We start from the raw sequence: 19,293 nt of genomic DNA, 5'->3' as shown, positions 1-19,293 counted from the left end.
TTCACCTGTCCCTCTTCCTACCTTCTTTTCTCTTCTGCACTCTCCCCTTCCCTCCCCTTCCTTTCCCCCTCTTCCTTTCCCCTTTACTCTCCCTTTTCCTTACCCCTCTCTCTCCCTTTCCTCTTTCTTCTCCCTCCCCCTCTTTCTCCTCTCTTTCCCTACTTCCCTCTATTTTCTCCCTTTTCTTGCCCCTCCCCAGCTGGTTGCACTTCCTGCTATCATTGAAGGCTGTCCCTCTCAGCCACCTGTTAGTTCCCCTAAAGTCTCTAGGACCTGTAAGCAATAAAATTCTTCTGTGTCATGCATTTTAATTTCACTTTCTCATTGTATCTCATCTGACACACACATATATCTGGCCTTAGGTTGGGGTCTTTCCAGTCAGGTTTCTTTTTTTAGAGAGAGTTTATTCCAGTGATAAACTGGACACAAGTCAGATACTTAGTCTTTGGCCCCCTGCAAGGATAAAAACATATCTTATTAAAGACATAAACGTCCACAACCAGAAATTGCTTGAATTTCTGGTCATGGTAGGGCTGAAACTTATAGCCACTCTCAAGATAGACAACACAAGACCAAATTAGAAAGAAAATATGACAATAGAAATTACATGAAACAAGTGAGATTTTCCATTTTTTTCTAATGAAAAATTGAAAGTTCTGCATGTGAAAAAATGTTTTTCCTATGTGTTTGAAATTTCAAAAAAAATGTTCTGTAAAATTTGATGCATCAAATAAAAAAATTGCACCAGAATATGCTCCAATTGAAATTATGTTTTTTTGAGATGTTCAAAAATGCTTTAAATTATAGGGTTGAGATAGGTCATAACAAGACTATATTTCAAAAATTATTCTCCACTTTTAATAACTGGCTAGAGTTTGGATTTGTTTCAATTACTTTTTAATAAATTCTAAGTTTTAGACACTGAACCTTTCTATGTAAATCTATGGATAAAATTAAACAGACATACCACAGAAGGAGGTAATTCAATGATTTAAACTCTTTTACAGGGATAATGAAGTGAGAGTTTCTGGAAAAAAATACCTTGTGGATTATTTCTGTTCCAAAATTATCCTCTAGCTTGGAGAAAAATCTAAACTGTTAGAAGTTTTGACTTTTCAATCAACTATATGATTATAATTTTCATTTTTGGCTTGGGAAAATGCTAGACTATTCTTTAGTCTCCAAATGTTGTTAATGTGGGATTAAACATGACAGAGTCAAAGTCAACTCTCCAACAATAAGAGGGTTGTAAATTATAGCTGCATATCTGAGAAGCTGGTGTAGGGCATTATAATGTTATTACCAATTACATGCTGGTCAAGGTTACCCTATGAAAAGCAATAGGGGGCAAAAACTACTGAGCCACATCACACAGTCATCCAGTAGTGAAAGTTTATTCAACTTTCTTCCTCTGTCTTCAGTATAGCCCACAATTCCAAAACCAGGAGAAGAACTGAATGGTTACTCCGGTGATCTGGCTCAGACTTTGTAAATATTTACATCATAAAATTTAGAACCTGACATTTAGCTATGATGCTGATGCTCCAGTGTGACACTTCCCAAACCGTCAAGGCAAAGAATCAAAAGATATTTGAAGAAAAAAAAAGAATGATTATAATGAATTAAATGCTTCCCAATACCTACATCAAGTAGGCTTTTAATTCACAATATTAATCTATCTGGGCATTTCAGGATCCCACATTTCCATGGAGAAGGCACTCATCTACTTGGGAGGCAGCATGATGTAGTGGAAAGAGCAGGACTTAGAAGCTCATAGACCTGGATTCACATCCCAGCTCATACACTTAATAGCTCTATAAACTTAGGCAAGTTACTTTCTCTCAGTTACAGTTTTCTCATTTTAGAAACACATACTTTGCAGTGTTTTGTGAGGACCAGACATGGTGATAGAAAATACCTTGCAGTGTGCCTACTGTACTGAAGGCCATCAAGAATGGCACCAGTATGATATTTCCTTTTTGTTAAAAGTGGCTGAATTATTTTACCTCATTGATTGACTTCATTTGGCAATGGCAGCAAGGCATTAATACTTCTGAATAACATATATTACTGACAGTACCTCACCTGGTATCTAAAATATAATAGTTTTTCAATTAATATCCCCTTTTAATTGATATCTGTGCTTCCTTAACTTGCTGCTTCACTTCCTCTCCTTTCCACCTCTTTAATGGTGATAATCTAATGACTTTACTAGATGACAAGCTTAATAAGGGTAGGGATTATGTTGGTGGTGTTCACACTTAGTATGATACACTTAATGAGTACTTACTGAGTAAACAAATAAATGAAGGAAGGCATACAAAGTTCTTTTATTACCATGTATATATATAAATATATCTCTGTGTGTGTATATATATATATTTATTTATCTGTATATGTCCATATATATGGATACTGGTACAAAACCACTTAGGAAATCAAAATTTTTTTTAAAGAAAGTAATGAATTTGTTGACTAATTTTATCTCAGTTTAAAAAAATAAATATACAGAAAAGTAGAGAGAATCATATAATAACCTCTAAGTATCCATCATCTAGATTCAGAAACCATTATCTTCCACTTCCACTTGTTTTTTTTTCATCTGTTCATACTTCAGATCATCAAACACAAAACCTCTAACTTGCTTATTGGAGGTTAGCCAGCTCTAAGACTGCCTCTTAAATTATAAGACATACAAAGACTCAATGAACTTGAACAGAAATCGACAGATACAAAGAAATAAAGTTTATATGCCCCCAAATTTAGTAAATACAAATCAATTTTAAATATTACTTTATAATTATATAAAATGTTAGACACTTATTGTGGAATTGAGAGAAGTGCCTTGCAAGCACCAGCCATTCTGAAATTCAGAGGGGACCCAAGGAAGTTAGGAAATGGTCTTGAGAGAAGAGCCTGCGAGTAGCACAACACTGATAGTGCTGAGAATTTTCAAGAATTAATGAAAAGTAAACATTTTCATATTTGAAAAGCACAGCATGTTGTACATAATGAAGTAACACCGGACAGTCCAAGGAGTTAGCAGTTGTAAATAAGGGAGAGAAAATGCTAGAAGGGAGGGAGCCCTAAAGTATACATACAAGTGCCCTAAATTTGTTGGCAGCCCCCTGAGCCACCTCAGGGCAAATTTTGAGAAACTGAAAGGAACACACAAACTGGGAGACAGAAAAGCTGAGTGGAGATTTTACCCATTGGGGACATACAGCTTGTAGTCCCATATCTCATAAGCTTCAAGAGCATGGCAACCATTTACAGCTTTTTACTGGTATCCCAGAAAGGCTGTGCACTAGGAGTAAGAGCAACATTGGAATACACATCTTCTACAGCAAGATCTCCAAACTCAAATAGCTAAAAATAGAACTACCACATGACCCAGAAATCCTACTTCTAGGTCTATCCAAAGGAATTAAAATCAGTATAATGAGTAGAAGAGACTCCAAACTCTGTAAAATAATTTAAGAAGGTTTATTTTGAGCCAAATATGTCTGAACATATTATTGTTGATCCAAACAATAATAAAAGTAGAACACATCAAAATATGGATTTGCAAAAAAACAGTATTTATGGGAAAATTTATACTCATAAATTCAGATATTAGAATAACTTAAACTCAATAATGCAAATTTCCATCTTAAGCTAGAGAAATAAGAGCCAATTAAATGCAAAGGAAATAAGAAGGAAGAAAATAATAAATATGAGAAGAGAAATATATGACTTTAGAGAATAGGCAAGAAAAGTAGAAAATCAACAAAGCCAAAAGTTGGTTTGTTGAAACAGTGTTATAAGTAATTAATATAAATAAGGTAATAATAAACCTTTAAGGTATATATATCTTACTGTAGGAAAAGAGAAAATACAAAATAATAAATATAAAAAATGAAAGAGGGCAAATCATTATAGATCCTGAAGATATTTAAAAGGTGATATTATAATAAAATGTAAGACAACAAAATTAAACAGATTAAATAAAGTAAACTATTTGAGAAGTACATCTTAAACTAATGCAATTAAAAATAAAAAGGTTACATAGTGCTATATCTGTTAAAGAAATGAAATGTGTTATTAGAAACCTTCCCACAAAGAAACTCCAGGCTATGCTGCTTTAATTAGTAAATTCTTTCAAATATTTATGGGCTAAATAATATTGATGTTTCCAAAACTGCTTTAGAAAAGAGGAAAAGAAAGAACAGAGGAATAGTGAACATCAATTAAAAAAAAAGTATAAATCAATACTCCCTATATAGATAGATGCAAAAAAGTTCAACAAAACATTGGAAAATTGACCACAGTGGTATATAAAAAGCATAATACATCATAATCAAATTTGATTTATCTCAGATATAAATGATTGATTTAAGATTCAAAAATCTATCATGTATTTTATTACATTAAACTAATAAAAGAATAAAAACTTTATGGATAGAAATTACCTTTTCTATAGATAGAGAAAAAATTTGATAAAATATAGTACCTGTTCATAATAAATTTTCCAGAAAATTAATAATAGAAGGGGCTTCCTTCAATATGATAGAGAATTTATGTTAAAAAATTATAGCTACCATCATATTTAAAAGGTAAAATATTGAATTTATTTCCCTAATATTTGGACAAGGCACAGATTTCCACTTTTACTGTTTCTATTCAATATTGCAATAGAGATACCAGTTGGTATAATATGGCTTAAAATAACTAAAAAGAGTAAAGGTTGGAACAAAATACATAAAAATGTGTTTTCACTTTGAACAGAAAATGCAGAACAATCTATATGCTATCAGAGCAAATTAACTTAGCAATATTGTTAGACATGAGGTCATTATACAAATTAAATTATATTTCTATATACTAGCAACACAAAAACAGAAAGTAAAATTTTAAATAAGACCATTTATAATAGCATTGAAATAACTTAAATACTTAGGAATGATTTTAATAGTCTATTATAGGCGTCCTCAAACTATGGCCCACGGGCCACATGCAGCCCATCTAGGACATTTATCAGGCCTGCTGGGTGTTTTTGCCACTGCTGCCTGTCCTGCTTAGCAGCCGACTCAGCCCAGGACCCGCAGTCCGGCCCTCCAACAGTCTGAGGGACAGTGAACTGGTCCCCTGTTTAAAAATTTTGAGGACCCTTGGATTATTTAAATTTTAAATTTAAAAGCTTCTACAATCAAAATGATGAAAACTAATTAGAAAAAATTATAAAGAGGACCTAAACTAAAAGAAGCAATATGCCATGTTCATGGATTGGCAGATTCAATATTATTAAGATACCATTTCTTCCCATGATGCTGAACTACAGCATCAATACGCAGCAGGTTTGAATGCATATGTAAATTGATGAGTTGATCCTAAAATTTATATGTAGATGTAGAGAACCTGGAGTAATAGCCTAGACAATCTTGGCATGGAAAAGTTTTAGATATTATGCTACATCATTTCAAGATTTACCACAAAGATTTACTATAGAAGTAAAATGATATGGTAGTGTCACAAGGACAAATATTTTAGAGGAACAGAATAGACAGTGCAGGAATAGGCCCCCATTTAAATGGCAACTTGATTTATGATGAAGGAACAAACGGAATTTATTGAGAAAAGGCTGGTCTTTTCCATATGATGCTGACCTACAGGACCCTGTATAGAAATAATAAACTTTAGCTCTTTCCTCCCATATTCATAAAAATCAATTCAAGATGGACCATAGACATACATGTAAAAATGAAAAATACAAGGTTTCTAGAAGAAAGCATAGAAAATGATTTTCATAATCCTGGATAACCAAAGATTTCTTCAAGGACACAGAAAAACTCTAATTATAAAAATATAAAAATGATGAGTTGGATTTTATAAATATTAAATACTTCTGTTATCCAAAGACTTCAATGAGAAAATGTCAAGGCAAGCTACAGACTGGAAGAGGGATTAAGAATAGATACATCCTCCAGAGGACTTGACTTCAGAATATGTGACTTCTATAAATCAAGAATATGGAGAGATCTTCTGGGATGCTGCAGGTGGTCTCAGTGTAATCACAAGGATTCTGGTAAGAGAAAAGAGAGTCAGGAGAATCAGGGAAGATGTGAAAACAAAAGCAAATGTCAAAGAGATTCAACTGCTGGCTTTACAGATGAAACGGGACCCCAGGCCAAGAAATATTCATACCCACGTGTGAGGAGCTACTTCTGTAAATAGGAAAGGTTAGAGAATGGATGTTCTCTGGAGCTCGCAAAAGGAAAGCTGCCTTGTCAACACCTGATTGCATCCCATGAGATCCATCTAAGACTTCTGCCTTCAGAACTATAAAATTTCTCTAAAAACTGTATTGTTTTAAGTCACTAAGTTTCTAAGACTTTGTTACACAGCTGGAGAAAACTAATACAGCCTAGAATTTCAACTTCTAGATATCTAACTTAAAGTAGCTGAAGACATACATGAGGATGTTTTTAGAAGTGTGATAATAGTAAAAACTTGGAACCAAGCTGTCTTTTAGCAGGAAAACAAAACAATCACAGTTTATTTATATTTTGGACTATTAAGTGACAGTTAAAAGAATGAATATAGGGAAAAAGCCTCTATGCTTCTGACCAAAAAAGCTGTTTGAGAGAGAGCAGTGAAAAGACTTTGTGCAGGCACACTTGTGAGAAACTGAGGAAGGATCCCATGTGTCCAGGTTGGTTGTGTGCCTAACATGACCAAGGCTTTGGCTGGAATAGCATTTCCAGACTGCGTTAAGGAATTAAGGTTGACTTTATAAGGCCAATGAAAAAGCCCTTTGGGAAACTGTCCAGATACCCATCAGTAACCTTTCCTGATCTGTGGTAAGTGATGAAGGTCGCTTGCTGATGGGTCTGGGAATGGTAATGTGTTAGGGGACCTCAAGAGAAGAGGAATTTACCCAATGCATACAGGTATCTAATGGCACAGACGAAACCTGAGCCTAATGAAAGGCTTTTGAGAAGTCCAGCCTGGGAATTCCTTATGAAAGGCTCCAGCAAAACCCCCCTGACTTAAGGCCTACATGGGAGCAGAGGTTTGCACACAAATTCCTGTATGCCCAAGAAGTTTCTCTATGCTTTGCTTAAAGATTTGAAGTAACTGCCTCCCAATGGCATGGTCAGTAGAACAGAAATTCAAATCATCTCTTTGCCCCACAGACTCAGGCTTCATCAGATAAGAACAAAGAAAGTAATGACTGACAACATGTTCTTCATTAAGTTATGTTAAACCAGGTTATGTTGAAAGGGTTATGCTTAAAGATGTATGTTGGGTGGATTATCAGATTACTAGGGAGGAGCTACTTAGAGGGCAGGTGGTCATAAGATGTTTAAATGGATTAACGAAGTCATTGATGTCCAATGCGCATGTGCAAAGGGATTGTGATGAATGTTAATGAGGTCATTGCTGTGTAGTGCACATGCATAAGATTCCCTATATAAACCAACTGCAAATAAAGAAAGCTCGCCATTTTGCCTGAGTGAGCAGATAGTCACCTCTATTTAAAACACAATTTCAATAAGCGTGCTTATTCTTTGCAAAATCGTTTTTCCGTGAGACCCTTACGGCAACATTCAACTAGTGAACTAGGTGTATATTTTTAACAAAAAAATCACAAAAGTCTATTCTCACAGAAAAAGTAAGTGCAGGAAACAAGGGTAGCATACCTATTTAGTTTCTATGATTGCTGTAACAAATTACTACAAACCCAGTGGTATGAACCAACACACATTTATTCTCTTACAGTTCTTGAGGTTCGATGTCCAGAATGAGTCTTAAAAGGGTAAAATCAAAGTGTTGGCATGGCTGGTGCTTTCTGGAATCTCTAGGGGAGAATGTTTCCAGGCCTTTTGTAGTTTCTGGAAGTCATACCTTACATCATTATCTAGGTGCTGGGTATCAACCCACAGGAAAATAAATTATTATATCAAAAAGATACCTGCACTAGTATGTTTACTGCAGGCCTAGTCACAATAGTAGACATATGGAATTAATCAAATTGTTCATCAATGGACAATTGCATAAAGAAAATGTGGTATATATATATATATATATATGCATTGGAATACTGTATAGCCATAAAAAAGAATGAAATCATGTTGTTTACAGCAACATTGGTGGAATAGAGGCCATTGTCTTAAATGAAACAAGTCAGACACAGAAAAAGAAATATTACATATTCTCACTCATAAATGGGAGCTAAATAATGTATACACATAAACATAAAGTATAGAAAGACAGGCAATGGGGGCTCAGAAGGGCAAAGGAGTTAGATGAGGGTGAATGATGAGACATCACTTATTTCATACAATGTACACTATGTGGGTGACGGTTACCCTAAAAGCCCTGACTTTACCATTACATAGTACGTGCATATAACAAAATTGCACTTAATTACCCATTAAGTTTATACAAATAAAAATAAATAAAAATAATAAGTAATCATATAATCATTGTATAATAGATGCAGAAAAAGCATTTGGCAGAATTCAACCTTTTTATCACAAAAAACATTTAACATATTAGTCATAGAATTAGTCATAGGCATCTTCTCTGCCTAATAGACCACAATAAAGGCCATATATTACAAATCTCTACAGGTAGCATCATACTTCCTGGTAAAAAAACTGAAAGCTTTTTCTCTAAGATCAGGAACAGGATAATGACACCCATTTTAACCACTTTGATACAATATAATACTGGAAGTCCTGGCCAGTGCAACTGGGCAAGAAATAGAAATAAAAGGCATTAGAAAGGAAGATGTAAAATAGTCTTTCTGCAAATGGCACGTTCCTGTATATTGAATACCCTACAGACTTACCAAACAACTGTTAGAATTAATAGAAGAATTCAGTGAAGTTGTAGGATTCAAAATCAACATACAAAAATCAGCGGTATGTCTATACATTAAAAACAAACTGAAAAAGAAATCAAGAAAATAATCCCATTTACAATTATTTTTAAAAAGAAAGTGAAGTACTTAGAAGTTTAACCAAGGTGGTGAAGGGTCTGTGTACTAAAAACTATAAAACATTATTTAAAAAAAGAAAAAGATACAAATACATATTAAATACATTAAGATATTTTTATGAATTACAAAATTAATATTGTTAAAATATCTGTACTAACCAAAGTGATCTACAGATTCCAAGCAATTCCCATCAAAATTGTAATGTTAATTTTTCACAAAAATAGAAAAAAAATCCTAAAATTTGTATGAAACCACAAAAGACCCCAAATAGGCAAAGCAATCTGAGCAAAAACAACAAACCTAGAGTGTAGTAGCCCATATAGCCTATGGCTAGGCTGAGTAAGAGTTATAAGAAATACCTGTGTAGCTCGATAATGGAACACCTTGGTGAAAAGGGCATGGAGAGGGATTTAGCTCTCCTAACAAGCATGAGAGCACGCGAGATGAGAGCATTGGGGAATTGGCAGTCTCTACACCTGTGGTGTTGAGAGGTGCAAGATCAGCCTTATATTAGGCTGGAGGAGAAGGCAGTCAGGAGCATGAGCATTCTATCATGGACCCACTTACTCTGACTCTGTCTCCTCTCCTGCCTGCAGAACGACAGTACGGTGTCTCTCTGCTGAAGATTACCAAGCTCTGCTAAAGACTAAGATCTATGTATTCTAAGACTGCTTTACTCTTTCAATGACTATCTCTCTCCTTCCAGCTAAAATAGATAGCCCTCTGGCACCTAAGAGCAATTGTTCCTGAGCAAGGTAGCTTAGCGGTCCATGTCTGGAATCTAGTTAAGCTGGGCTGAGACCTGGCCAGTCCTGGGCCCTGATAAGCTGTGGCAGCAGTGGGCTGTGACACTAGAGGCATCACATTACCTTATTTCAAAATACACTACAAAGTTTAGTAATCAAAACAGCATAGTAATGGCCTAAAAACAGATAGATAGACCAATGGAACCAAACAGAAAGCTCAGAAATAAATCCACATATTTATGGTCAACTGATTGTCAAACCAACATGCCAAAATGGGGAAAAAATAGACTCAATAAGAAGTCTTCATGAAGAAGAATAAAACTGAACACTTATCTCATGTTATCAACTCCAAGTGGATGAAAGACATAAATGTACAACCTGAAACTGCAAAATTAGCAGAAGAAAACACAGATAATGAGCTTAGCATTGGTGCGGGCAATAATTTTTTTGATATTACATCTAAAACACAGGCAACAAAAGCAAAAATAGACAAATGGGATCACATCCATCTAAAAAGCCTTTGCATAGCAAAGGAAATAACAGTGTGAAGAGACAGCTTACTGAATGGAAGAAACTATTTGCATAACATACATTGGATAAGGACTTTTTGTTTTTTTTAAGACAGAGTCTTACTATGTCCCACTCAGTAGAGTGCTGTAGCATCACAGCTCACAGCAACCTCAAACTCTTGGACTTAAGTGATTCTCTTGCCTCAGTTTCCCAAGTAGCTGGGACTACAGATACCTGCCACAATACCCAGCTATTTTTTTGTTGCAGTTGTCATTGTTGTTTAGCAGGCCCTGGCCGGGTTCAAACCCACCTGCCTCAGTGTATGTTGCTGGTGCCCTAGCCGCTGTGCTATGGGCACTGAGCCTAGATAACGTCTTAATATCCAAACATATATAATCAACTCAAATTATTCAATGGCAAGAAAGCAAATAACTTGATTAAAAATTGGGCAAGGGACCTAAATAGACATTGGATAACCAAATGGCCAAATAGGTGTATAAAAAAAGCATACCATCACTATTAGGAAAATGCAAATTAATACCATAATGAGATGTCACCTTATGCCTCTTAGAATGGTTATTCTGAAAAAGTGGAAAGATAACAAGTGTTAGGATGTGGAGAAAAGGAAACCCTTGTGTACTGTTAATGGGAATGGAAATTAGTATAGCCATTATGAAAAACAGTATGGAGGTTCATCAAAAATTTAATAATATCACAATTTACTGATCCATTCATGGGTCGATGGGCACTTGGGCTTCTTCCATAACCTAGCAATTATGAATTGGGCTACAATAAACATTCTAGTACAAACATATTTGTTGTAGTGTGATTTTTGGTCTTCTGGATATATACCTAGTGGAGGAATTATAGGATCAAATGGCAGGTCTATTTTTAGTTCTCTAAGTGTTCTCCAGTCATCTTTCCAAAAGCAACATATTAGTTTGCATTCCCACCAGCAATGTAGAAGTGTTCCCTTTTCTCCACATCCACGCCAACATCTCTGGTTTGGGATTTTGTGATATGGGCTAATCTTACTGGAGTTAGGCGATATCTCAAAGTAGTTTTGATTTGCATTTCTCTGATGATTAAACATGTTGAGCATTTTTTCATATGTTTGCAGGCCATGTGCCTGTCTTCTTCAGAGAAGTTTCTCTTCAAGTCCCTTACCCACCCTGGGATGGGATCACTTGTTCTCTTCTTGCTAATACATTTGAGTTCTCTATGGATTCTGGTTATTAAGCCTTTGTCAGAGACATAACTTGCAAATATCTTCTTCCATTCTGAGGGCTGTCTGCTTGCTTTACTTACTGTGTTCTTGGCTTTGGGGAAGCTTTTTAGTTTGATCAGGTCCCAGTAGTGTATTTTTGATACTGCTTTAATTGCCTGGGGGTCCTCCTCATAAAATTCTCTCCCAGGACAATTTCTTCAGGTGTTTTCCCTACACTTTCTTCTAGTATTTTTATAGTTTCATGTCTTAAGTTTAAATCTTTAATCCAGTGAAAATCTATCTTAGTTAATGTTGAAAGGTGTGGGTCCAGTTTCAGTCTTCTACAGGTTGCCAGCCAGTTTGTCCAGCACCATTTGTTAAATAGGGAATCTTTTCCCCACTCAATGTTTTTAATTGGCTTGTCAAAGATCAGATAGCAGTAAGTAGCTGGGTACATCTCTTGGTCCTCTATTCTGTTCCATACATCTACCTTTCTGTTTTTGTGCCGATACCATGCTGTTTTGATGACTATCGATTTATAGTGTAGTCTGAGGTCTGGTAGTGTGATTCCTCCTGCTTTGTTTTTATTTCTGAGTAATGTCTTGGCTATTTGAGGTTTTTTCTGATTCCATATAAAATGAACTATGTACATCATGGAAATTATGCAGCCTTAAAGAAAAACGGAGACTTTACCTCCTTCATGTTTATATGGATAGAGATGGAAAATATTCTTAGCAAAGTATCTCAAGAATGGAAGAAAAAGTATCCAATGTACTCAGCCCTACTATGAAACTAATTTATAGCTTTCATACAAAAGCCATAACCCAATTATAGCCCAAGAATATGGGGTAAGGGGAGAGAGAAGAGAGGGGAAGAGGAAGGATTGGTGGAGGGAGGGTGATTTGTGGGACCATGCCTATGGTTCATCTTACAAGGGTACATGTGAATCTTTCTAAATGTAGAATATAAATGTCTTAACACAATAACCAGGAAAATGACATGAGGGCTATGTTAACCAGTTTGATTAAAATATTTCAGATTGTATATAGAACCAGCACACTGTACCCCATGACTGCATTAATGTACACAGCTATGATTTAATAATAAAATAATTTAAAAATAAAATTACTATGTAATCTAGCAATCTCACTAGTGTGTACACATACACAAAAGAAATGAAGTCAATATGTCAGGGGTATCTTCACTCTCATGGTCATCCTAGCACTATTTATAATGGCCAAGATATAGTAGAGTCAATGGACGAATGGCGGCTACCTGTCTATACACAATAGAATACTGTCCAGCCTTATAAAAGAAGAATAGTCCTGTTATTTATGATGACACAGATGAAGCAAGAGGATTTTATGCCAAATGAAATAAGCCAGGAACTGAAAGACAAGTACAGCATGAACATACTTATAAAGTAGAAAAGAAGAATGTCAGCCGTTGGAAGTGCAGGGTGGAAAGTCATTGGTCAAAGGGTACAAAGTTTCAGTTGACATGCTAACTAAGTTCTGGAGATCTATTGTATGGCATGATGAGGATAGTTCATAAAAAAGTATTCTATACTTGAAAATTGCTAAGGGAGTAGATCTTAAATGTTCCATTGCAAAAACGGTAAGTATGAAAGGTAATACATATGTTAGTTAGCTTGGTTAACCATTTCACAGTGTAAGCCTGTATCAAGATATCACGTCATACACTGTAAACACATGAAACTTTCACTTTTCTACTATATCTTTAAAAAGCTGTTGGAAAAAGAAAAAAATAAAACATAAGTTAGGAAGTCAGGTGATGTCAATACTAAGGAAGGACAAGCAGTTAATTACATTTTGTTTAGAAATGTCTTCTCAGAACTGATTTCTTCTTTATGTATAACAGAGTTCTGACCACAGACTGAGTAACAGGAACAAGTCTGAATTTCTATAAGCATGATGGAATTAATGTAATCAATTTCCCACTGTATCCTAAAGTCATATACATGGAAAAAGCAATGAACTTAAAATTTGAAAAACCTGCTTTTGAGTTTTACTTTAGTTATATGACTTTTGGCAAATTCCTACTTCTCCGATCCTCAATTTTTTCATCTAGAAAATGTAAATAATAAAGTGAGAGATAGAAAGCTATGCTGTTTAAGAACATTTTCTACAAGGGTGTAAGTGTATTTAAAACTGTGACATAATTTAGTGTAATTACAGTTGTATGGCAATCTCTACCAAGATACCAATGCCTTAAGGAAAACATTAATTCCTTCCAGAAATGATAGAAACTTGGTACAAATGGGTAATGAATCCAAAGTTTTGTTCATTTATTTTAAAGCAACCCCCCCCCAAGTGAATTAAAATGTGGCAACTCACATGGTTAAACAAGATGAGAAAATTACAGTTCATGGTGGTGGCTTTGCAGTCACAGCGTTTAGTTTTCATTTGCTCTGTAGTCATCAAAACCCTCTAAGTCCTCAGAATATTTCAGAAGTTTCCATAATAAATCTTAACATTTTAATAAGAAAGTTCTGGTGTAAGAAAAATTTCCAGGTTACCCAAGAAGCCAGAGGAGGGAGATAAACTTCCTTCTGATTAGCGCTTAGAAGCAGCGCAGTGCCTCAAGACAATGGGTGCATAAGGGTTGCTGATAGCAAGCAAGGTCATTGTTCACCCGGCTGTTTTTACAAAATACTGCTTTTCCATCTGCCCTAATTATTAGTCCTGTTCTTTCTCCACTGTTTGGCCAAGCTTAGTTCTGTTTTTAATTTGAGGTCTGCTGCATGGAAGTTCTTAGCATTGCTAACTTTGGAATGAATTACTTGCGATGGAACTTTGACAAAAAGCTAAATATCAAAACCTGAATTCTTAGGTCCATTATCTGAAGTTTACTACATTACATTTTTCGAAATCAAGATGTTCTTACATGCATGTTGGTATCCTTGAGTCTCTTTGAGATGAACAGATGTTAAAATGCACAGCTAGGTCTTATGCAATTTCACCAGTGAGGGGAATATGTGAAAATGATGATCTTGAATGTGGCATTACTACTTAGCAGAGAGTGCTGAAGTCTGACTACAACTGAAATTCAAACAATTCGGACTTCAGAGTGTAAGTTTGCAATAGAAAACCTATACCTCTAAGTGTTTGAGTTGATGTCATTAGAAACTGTTTGACCTATTAGACTACCTACAGGGGACAAAGGTTTTCAGTTTTCCTGTTTGGATGATGGGAAGCATGTCTGTTTTTCCCTGGCTGATATGCTCAGGACATAGGAAGTGTTCTGTGTTTCAGGGGTGGGGAAAGCCCAGCCTTTACCTGTTAGTGTGGATTTGATTAGGCTACACATTGCATAGTGTTTGCAGAAGTACAAATAGTTTATTCCTTACTACTAATCACAAGTTGTCTTTTAATAAAAGAAAGAAAAAATACCTTCTTTTCCACTTAAAAGTCAATGCTATTCATTAAATTGGAAAAGAAAAGGTACAAACTCTTACAGATTAGCCACTGGATAAAATGTTAATAACTCGAAGCATACCTCTGATTGAAGAGTCTAGATTGTAGTTTATAACAAATAGTAGTTTCTAGATTAATACAAGATTTGTAAGTTGAGACTTCAGGCTCCAGAGGTTTTTCATTTTGTGGCCAGTTTAGCTTTTGGACCCATTTACCTTTTATGCTGTAGTAGAAATATGAATGGACAAGATTTGAAATAGAAGGAGCACTGGCGGAAATGCAAAGGGCCAGGGTGCCATCCTTCTCTCTGTTGTTCTGCTAACTAACCATGTGAGTGCAAACCACTCAGAGCGTGTTGTGAAAATGAATTTCTTGCTTATAAAATTCCAACAGTAGAAGCCCTGACATGATCATTTGTGGGATTTCTGACAAGTCAAGTGAGCTGATACATCTATAAAACAAAAATCATAATACGCGTCTCATAGCACTGTGTGAGTATTAAGTATCCACATAAAGGGCTTCCCAGAAGAATCCTAAACAGAATAGCTACCATTATGGGGATTATTAATAAGGATGAACAATGTAATTTGACTTTTACTTTAATGAGGTCCATATGTTTATGTCTATTTCAGATTTACAGTAAAGAATTTGCAGGTCACAGAAACATTTATTTAAAAATATTCTGTTATGTCAGTATATGTCTGCCTAATTTAACTCTCTGCCATATCAGACTTTTCTTTCTCAAATTAAAGTTGTAAGAATGAGGTGGGTGGAGAAATAGAAAGTGTTAATATGCAATGTAGGGGTATGTGACATGCCTCCTGCATGAAGGGCTCAACTACAACTTGGACATTATCTCACAAATGCAAATACATATAACCTAATCATTTGTACCCATATAGTTATCTGAAAAAAATATATATGAAAGTGTTAATACTAAGTGATTACAGCAGCTCTGGTATTGTACCTTCTATTCCACATAGGTTCTGTTGAGCACAGACCCAGAGCACTGTTCCAAACGAGATTTAATTAAGTGATTCATTAGGGCACCGGCAGAGAGACAGCCTTCCCACTTTTCCAGTTGCCTCTTGAGAGAGAAAATCCAGTCTTAGAGACAACATCTTCTTTAGGGCTATAGTAAATGTGAAAGCTCTTGTGTTTAAGTTAAATGTTGATGACACCTGTGCGCACCACTTAGTGGAAGAACTAATTTTGAACTTCCACCCACCCCATTTTTTGACCTTAGACATTTTAACGTTTAGGTAGTTCAGCATTTTTTTTTTCTTCTGTCAAATGTGCTTTGTGACATGAAACAAAAAGAAGCAGAAAGGAAAAATATCTAATTCTCCTAAAATTGAGAAGCTACATGTTCCTAAGAGTAATTAAGTTATGATGTTGTGACTTTTCCTGCATGGATTATCCACTTGATAACCTTTAGAACCTGCGGGAGAGCCTTTGAAAACCACAGCTCACATTTCACTGTGTTCCCAGATGGAGATCTACCTATTTCAAAAGAGAAAAACACTGCTTTTCTGCTTCAATTGTTGTATGGTCTCTTCATATGTTTTGCCTGTAAAACAAAATATACACATTGTAAAAAGGACAAAAACTGTGCAGTGTGAAAAGAAACCGTCTAACTTACATAGGCACATATTTTTACATATTTGTTTCTAAAAGCACAAACAGGATCTGCTCTACAAAATGCTCCAGGATAGTATTTTTTTTTTTAAATTTATGTAACCAGCCATGCTGCAAGATGGTATTCAAAAAAAAAGCGTAAAGCTGTGTTATCCTTGTCTCATATCTAGCATCTTCTTTCTTTCACTGTAGACCAATAAATAACAGAGGTGAAAAAATATTTAGTGACAAGCAGTACAGTAAAATATAAAAATGTCTTGATGTTCAAAATTCATAATGAAAACTAAACTATAAGCTTTGACCAGGACAGAAACTTTTGTGTGAGGGGAAAGCTCAGTTAAAGAGCAAGAATTTCTGTCTATTTTATAGGCCTTAAAGTTAGTAAGGAGATTTCCAGATGTTACTATCAAACTACAACTTGAGTTCCATTGATTAAAATGTAGTTGTTGATCAGAACCCTCAACAGAATTCCCAAATTATAAGATCTCTATCTCGTATACTCATTTTCATGGTTCTTTAGCAGGTTAGCTCTTGCCCTTGCAGTTTTAATGATGGGCATCACCCTTCTACACGTGATTATCTGAATCCTGAACGTGCAAAACAAAAAATGTGCATTTCTGGAAATCCAGTCTTCAGCCAAAACGTGGCTGGCATAGCCTCAGAATGACAATCCAAACCCAAAGATCTTTTAATTATGAAACAGATCTGAAGAAAAACAGAGAAGAAAAAAATAAAAAATTAAACAAATCCTAAAAAACTAAATCATTTTTGGACTCCAATTCTACTGGTTTATTGCAAAGGGTTTCGGCAATGCTTACTCTAAGCATAAATGTGTCTCTTAAACATGATTTAGAGTTTTCCAAAGAGAGAGATTATTCCTACATAATAAAACGCCATGGGCTGACTGAGGAAGACTGAATCATCTTTTATTAGGAAACTTTTTTTCCTGAGTTACTGAAGTTGTTACATAAGGTCACAATTAGCACATTTGCTAGCCCTAATCTCAGAGAGATAAGATCAAACACTCCATAGAGCAAGATAGATGGTATGTCCTGATAGAGCAAATTATCCCTCAGTGGATTTATAGCTAGGGTGGGAATGCACTGCCTTACTACCTGTGCTGACCAATCTTTTTGGCAGACATGACTACAGATTTAATAGGCCTTTTGCTCAAGTTCTGGGAAAAAACCCTCTTGCCTGTATGACTACTAGAAGAAATTGCAAACATTTTTTTTTTTTTTCAAAGGCCTAGGTGATGTAGAGGATCTTTCCAAGATACTAGTTCATAAAATAAAGTAAAAAAGGAGAGGTTAATTATAAGGTAAATATGGCAACCACCTACATTCCTTTCAAATGAACTTTAATATTAATGGGAACTTGGGTCTACTATCACGTGCTTTCTGACTACATTCTATTTCCCACATTTTATTAGTAAATAGAATTTTTCATACATTAGGAACTTTTTTCACACTGGTTTATCTTATACAATTTCCTATGAATTACCTTGTGAAACAGAAATATAAATTATATTTGCTATTCATAAACTTGTATTTGAAAAGAGAACGAAGCAAGTTTTAATTGAATTAGAAAGCAAAGCAACGCAGATAATAATCATTCAGTGGGAAAAATAGGTAAATAAGTAGCACTACAAACCAGGGGTTAGCAAGCTCTGGGCATAGCCTACTGCATTTAGCCCTTGAGTTGACAGTGGCATTTATATTTTTAAGTGGTCATGGAGTAGGGGGAGAGAAAAAGAGGGAGAGAGAACAAATATGCAATAAAAACTGTGTGACCAGTCGGCTGTGGTGGCTCATGCCTGTAATCCTAGCACTCTGGGAAGCCAAGGGGAGGGGATTCCTTCAGCTCGGATGATCAAGACTAGCCTGAACAAGAGCAAGACCCTGTCTCTACTAAAAGTTAAAAAAAAATTATCTGGGCATTGTGGTGTGAGCCTGTAGCCCCAGCCCCTTCTCACTCAGGAGGCTGAGGAAGAAGAATCACTTGAACCCAGGTGTTTGAGGTTGCTCTGAGCCACAGCATTCTAAACAGGGCAGCAATGGAGATGCTATCTCAAAAAAAAAAAAAAAAAAAAGGACCTATAAAGCCTAAAATATTTGCTGTTTATCTTTTCATTGGCAGAATTTGTCAATTTCTGTCCTATAACAAATGTCTTGCTGTGTCTTTTTTATTTCTCACCTACATTTTATTATTATAAATATGAATCACTAAACTGAACATTGAGATAAATTAAGAGTAATTTTTCATGTTAACAATTGTTACTTAGTGTACATATTATACGAGACCATCAGTGTGAAGTTCAAAAACAGGTAAAATTAACCTATGATGATAGAAATCATATTACTGGTAACCTCTGAGTACTGACAAGGAAGTTGCATGAGTGGCTTCTTGGGGTGATAGAAATGTTAGGGTAGTGGCTACAAAAGCATATCTATAGACAAACTTTACTGAACTGTCCAGTTGAAATGTGCATTAATGACTGTAAGTTATAACTTAATAAAATATAAATCAATTGATAAAAACTTACACATGCTCATTCTACCTACACATCTACACATTCTGCAGTATAATATAAAACAAAGAAAAAGAGAGGGGAAAAATTTGATATTCTCCAGAAAAAGAAAAACAAAAATCCAGATTACTTACAAAGTGATAGCATTTAGATTAATCAAAAACAATGGAAGCCACAATACAATGAAATATTATCTTTAAAATGTTGACAGAAAATAAATATATGTTGATCAAAAATTC

Source organism: Otolemur garnettii, unplaced genomic scaffold, assembly GCF_000181295.1.
Source record: "Otolemur garnettii isolate 467f Iridium unplaced genomic scaffold, OtoGar3 scaffold00006, whole genome shotgun sequence".
In the NCBI taxonomy this organism is placed as follows: domain Eukaryota; kingdom Metazoa; phylum Chordata; class Mammalia; order Primates; family Galagidae; genus Otolemur; species Otolemur garnettii.
Note: the sequence above shows the minus strand (reverse complement) of the source record.